The sequence below is a fragment of the Lolium rigidum genome, chromosome 5 (assembly GCF_022539505.1).
Source record: "Lolium rigidum isolate FL_2022 chromosome 5, APGP_CSIRO_Lrig_0.1, whole genome shotgun sequence".
Classification (NCBI taxonomy): domain Eukaryota; kingdom Viridiplantae; phylum Streptophyta; class Magnoliopsida; order Poales; family Poaceae; genus Lolium; species Lolium rigidum.
In genome coordinates this window covers 67813640-67819639 of record NC_061512.1, presented here as the reverse complement: position 1 = coordinate 67819639, position 6000 = coordinate 67813640, and the positions used below count along the sequence as shown (strand labels likewise).

At 41.3% G+C, this 6000-nt stretch overlaps 1 long non-coding RNA gene across 2 annotated transcripts; it reads left to right on the top strand.

Annotated features, from left to right (window-relative positions):
- Positions 1-507: 507 nt before the first annotated feature.
- LOC124654505 lies at positions 508-5717 on the top strand. Of its 2 annotated transcripts, none has more exons than XR_006988376.1 (4): positions 508-1414; positions 2263-2444; positions 3118-4621; positions 5292-5717. It is a non-coding gene; the product is annotated as an uncharacterized LOC124654505 (long non-coding RNA). The 2 variants fall into 2 exon arrangements; XR_006988375.1 differs by having other exon boundaries at positions 510-1414; positions 3151-4621.
- Positions 5718-6000: the final 283 nt, after the last annotated feature.

Here is a 6000-nt window from a genome sequence, read left to right as displayed (position 1 = left end):
ATTAATGATCGCATCCTCTACCGCGGTGAGTACGAGAATTTGGATGCATGTCCGGTGTGCACTCGCATTGCGGTATAAGATCGGACGAGATGACCTCTGGTGATGTTGAGGGCGAGCGCCCCAAGAAGAGGGTTCCCGCCAAGGTTATGTGGTATGCTCCTATAATACCACGACTGAAACGCTTGTTCGTAAATAAAGAGCACGCTAGGTTGTTGCGATGGCACAAAGAAGACCGTAAGAAAGACGTGATGTTGAGGCACCCTGCCGATGGATCCCAATGGAGAAAAATCGATAGAGAGTTCCCAAACTTTGCACAGGATGCAAGGAACTTAAGGTTTGGTCTAAGTACAGATGGCATGAATCCTTTTGGAGAGCAGAGCTGCAGCCATAGCACCTGGCCTGTGACTCTTTCTCTACTATATAAAAAGGAGGTTTCCTCCGGTCAAGATTTCGTCATGCATATTTTCTTAGACCGATACCCTCCCACTAAATCTCATTACCCACCACTGCCATTACCAAGTAATTACATACCGCTTCGTCCCCAAACCAGGAAATGATTCCCGAGCGAAGCTAGGGTTCGACTGCCCAGCTACCGCTCCCCCACATACCCCCGCCACCCCATCGATCTGCGGACACCGGCGACGACCACCTCCTCCGGCCGGTGGAATGGTACTTTCGCGTGATAAAACTCCCGACCACGGGCCCTTGCGACCGTGATGCCTGCCCAGCCCTTGACCTGTACGGCCCTTCCCGTGCAGTGGTTGCGTTCTCCCCTCGATCCCCGCTGGAGATGCGTCGGCGATGCGCGCTCCATGGGGAGGCTCCCGGCGTTGTCCCCCACAGTCAAGCTCTCGGAGACATGTGAACACGAGGCGGAAGGCCGGATGCCATGGCAGTACATCGCGGAGCTCGATGGCACAGCGGCGGGAGGACAGTGGCGGCGCGGCGTTCCCGCTGGCAGTGGCGGCTCGGAGCTCGCTGGCGCATCGACGGGATACATCAACTGATTTCTTGGCGGGTTCGGGAGAGCTTGCCTTCAGACTCAATCGTTGAAATTCATCTTGAAGATGGCTCAGAGGAAAGAAGGGGATCCGGGAGGATGAAGTAATTGGACATGGGTATTACTCGCTGGAATCCGCCTCCACCCCCACGCCGGCGAGCCCTAGCCTGCTCCTCCTAGGGTCTCCTACCGTCCTCTGCGCCCCGATCCTGCGGCCCACCGCCCCGATTCGCGTCGCCGTCATGCCTCTACTGCTCGGATCTCGCAGGGTGGTCTGATCCCAGGAGACGAGTGAGGAGGGCCGGTCCGATTTGGGCGTCTCGGCGCTGCTCAGACCGGAGATCCGCCCGATCCGGACCCTGTGTTGATTTGTTTTGCCAGTGAGGAATCCTGCCCTGCTTGATTGTTTTGCCGGTGAGGAACACTGTCTTCCTTGGATTGTTTTGCTCGATCACATATTTTTCTGCTACCTTCTGTCAGCCCATTCGCATACTTCACATGTGTTTGTAGTAGGCTTTGGTTTGCATAGTTGCTGTGCTGGGTACGGGATTGGTGCATAATAGTGTACATACTCCATAGAATTATTAAAGTTCAGACCGAGTACATGATTCCTTTTTCATGAGTAACAATCCAGAATCCAGAATTTTGCAATATGTTCAAGAAATTCGTAAAAGAATGGCTCATACCAAACTGCTATGAATGTCGTTACAACTTTCATTGTGCTTTTATTGAGCCCTGAGATGTGCTATCTGAAAAATAGCATCAACCGCACAAGTATGCACATCTTGACCTCTTTTCTTTGCGAACTCTTTTTTTTAGTTACAAGATTGTTAAACAATGGCTGCTATCAATCAGGTTACACCTATATATCTATATCATGCAAACTTATGTCCTGGAAGTGGTTCAATGTAAAGAAATAGTCCATTTCTTTTCTATCAATGTTGCAGCGTTCTCATTCCTACCATTGGAGGCAATATTGTGTCACTTAGTTCAATAGAAGGATCATAACTTCTATACCCAATCTTAATCTTAAGTCGAATAAAGCAAAGTTCTTAGAGGTACCATTGTAAATTTAAAGAACATGTACCCCTGTTTTTGCTGATTACTCATTACCACCAATGTAAATCTGTCTCACTGGTTTTGTTGCTTGTAGTTCTATTTGTGATTAAAAAATAAATTCTGTTAATTTAATAAGAATCATTAAGGGTTTGTGAGAGATATATCTCCTTAAATTTTACCAACAAGAGTTTTTTGCAAGTCAGGTTGATATCTTGGCTGGAGCGTTTGGAATCAGCCCTCGCAGGGGATGATGGCTGAAAAAAAACGACAGTAGCCGGGAAGTTGTCAGGGTAGGTGACGGTGAGGCTGGCGTTGGTGCCCTGGAGCGCACTCGGACTTTTTGAACTATCAAAGTCATAGTAGCATCAGGACACGGCAATGAGACGTACTGTTTCTTCTCTCCTACATCTTCCTGTTATTATACTAGATACATGTTTGACCCCATTGAAGTATATCATCTTCCGATTATGCTGAGTTGTATTACCTTCATTGGTTTAGTGAAGAACTACAGGTGCAATTTCTTGATTTGCTATCACTTAGATTTATTTATGATTCCAGATTGATATTGCAATGTGAAATTTAGACAAACTTTATTTGTGCAAATTTAAAATTTGATCACTCTGTGCTATCAGATTTGGGGTTTGCCTACTATTTATAACCGGTACATACTATTAAGCAGATGCAGTTAGCCAGCTAGGAACCAACTATGTTTTAATTCGGACATTTAAGAAGGCATGATTTTATTATCAAATAGAATGAGTACCTTGTTTATGTATTGAATGAATTCTTACTATTACTTATTGTTGAAACTACATTAGTTTGGTGTTTTCATACAGTACATAATTTGCAATTTAAAGTAAACATTTGAATTTTATTTTCTTACTCTTGTTACACCTGAACATGGAAATTCTGTCATCTACCTTCAGTATGTGCATGCTTGGATTTGCTACCCAAAAGCAATAAGAATGCGCATTCAGTGTATGTTGTTATGGTTTGGTAGACCAGTTGATTTTGATAAATTTCACTAATACTTTTGTCTAAATACTGTCTCTCTACAGTGTTCCCTGATGGTTGGGTGCTTGCTGTTTCAGTTTTTGTTGGCATATCATGTGGAAAAATGGGGTCTGGGAAAATATCATGAGTATGCCACAGAAGGAGAAGCTGCCATAGGGCTTGACCGACCATGACACCAGCTCCTCCCACAGCAGACCTCGAACATTCGAGAGCTCACACGCAGCCACGGCGCGCATCCTGCCTACATGGATGTTCCTGCCATTTTTGTAAGTACAAGTAATTTGAAAAAAAAATCCTTCCTACTATATTAGTTATTTCTGGAGGCAAATGTGCTGGAAATAAGTGACAATCGAACTATCATCAACATATTGGTTATATTTAGTATAAGTAACTGTTTTGGAGAAAAAATTGGTGGATCAAATAGCATTCATATTTAGACATTCTGTGCATAAGAAAAGCTATGTATTGGTGGTTATTCCTGCTGTTATTTTACTAACTTGGCTCAGCGAAGAAGTATCATAATGGGTTGTTGCTTGAGGAGATGCATGCCGTCCGCAAGTTTGTGCATTGCTGTTGTAATGATTGCTTCCATGTTTTGTAAGGTCTTCTTTCACTGCTTTCTATTTTCTTCCTTTCTGAAGTTGTGTAGTTTTATCTGCTTGCTGTTTTCCTCCTTTCTAAAGTTGGTGGTTTATAAACCTAACCTCAAATTAACATGGAGAAAGTTGAGTTCATTAATTCACTTGATAGACCGTGCATTAGTGATAGAAATCACATGTCTTCTATGTTTAATAAATAAAAATATTGCATTATGTTGTATCTTTATCTGATCATTGCTACAGTTTGCCTTCTGTTTGTTTCAGATTATATTTCTTTTATTGGATGCACAAATAACACTGCTCATTATATTAGAAAAAGATATTTTTGCAAGAACAATTCTAGAACCCATGAGTAGTCTGGGAGTAATTAATAATTATAGAACTTCTGGAGAATACTTCTATTCGAGGTGCAAGACATTTTTACAAAAGCAAGTTTATTATAGGTTTTTTTATTGGATTACATTTCAATGAAACAAAGTACTAGCTGAACAGAATTCAATTTTAGTCTGCCCATGAGTTGGGTGTAATTTGGGTATGATGGTGCAAACTAACCAATGCAGCAGGCAATAATAGCGAATTCACAACAACAGCTAGGAAAGCAATACTCTGCATTTCACTTTCGTACCGACTAAAGAGTAGCAAATATATCAGTATACAACAGCAAAATTGTATGTAATGCAAAATCCAGCAGCAGTGCATGAAGTGATCAACCCAGCTTGGTATAGCATCCCCCGCCGCCTGCTGCTCCTCTTCACCGCATCCCTGGAAACTTGCTGCTCCTCTTCACTGCATCCCAGAAATTCACCTATTCAGATTAAATACTTAAGATGATCTTATAGTTTTGAGATATTATGCGGCTATTTTTTCTATGATCTGTAATCTATGTTAAATGGCAGCTCCAGCGGCGGCATCGCGCGTGAAGGGCAAGCGATGGTGAACACTCTCAAGTGTAAGTTGTTCTACATACCGTGGCAATTACCACCTCACTAAATTCAAATATAGGTTATTCAACACCTGATAAAATGATCAACTAAGAGTATTACTGTGGCTGAAAAATAGGATCTCTAAAAAATAGGGTTTCTGACTTCGTTATAGTCCACTAATAACTACCACTGGATGCAAAACTGGCCAAACCTCAAATTACTATGCTTTCCGGTGTACAGTGTCCGAGTCACAAAGTAAGAATACAATGTATTCATGGGGTACAATCTTCTCCCTGTAATTCAGATTCACTTCAGGTTGTTGAATCAAAGATTGAGTTCTTCTGCTTAGTAAGTTTAAACCACTCTAGAAGCATGACTAACATGATAATAATGACTTGTTGCAAGATAAATGAACATGTTGTATATAAAAGCTCCAAGTTAACTGAACTTCTTATGTGCCAGAAATTACAAACAGTGGGGTGACAGGATGACAACAAGTTTTAGTCCCACTTTTAGTACACCAAGTTATTTTTAGCCCAGTCCCTTCTCATTCGACCCAAAACCAGCGTAAGAAAAAATAAGAGAACAAAGAATGCTACAACATGTTTGTGGCAAGGACATATATTTATCTCTACTAGATTCTTAGTAAGCTGCATCCTTGCTGCTTACATTGTTGTATTTATTCCTCCCCTGCAGGCCCTCTGCTATATTTTATACCAGGGAGACAAGCTGGAGCTCGATGAGCTCGAATTACTTGATGAGAACATGACGTAATCTCTTCATGAGGGAGAGAATAACGTTCAATTAGTAGCAACAAAGCGCGGTTCATCAATTGTGGAAGACAAGTGTATGTAGTATGTACCCACACCTGTAATATGTATTGATTATTCATTCGGCTTCAATTGGTTTTTGTTTTGTTACATGAACAAGAAATTAAGACACTTGAGAGTTGAGAAGAACTGTAATTTGTATGCTCCCGTAGATTTCACAGGCCGTTGTTGACACTGACATTGAAATTTATGTTATGCTACAAGGAGTTGGTACCAAATCTTGGATGGAACACTATTGAGACTTATTTCTGTAAGTGTTAGTTTTATATAGTATGGCAACATATTCAAAGCAGTGTATGAACTATTGATAATACATGATATGTAGTTGTCGTGTCTGCCCATAACAATATGAAAGAGGAAAAATTATGAGTTTCTGTTGTGATAATGTTAGATATTTGTATATTAAAATCCTTAGTAAGATGGGCGTCTTCAAGATTTATGTTGACCTCAGAATGATGCATGACCTTCGTTAGCATGCATTTAAATTTCTCTATCGTTTTAGTATTTTAATGGAATAAAACATTTAGATCCTTCAAGCATCAAATGTATTGTAATGCTATCATAATTATTTTGCT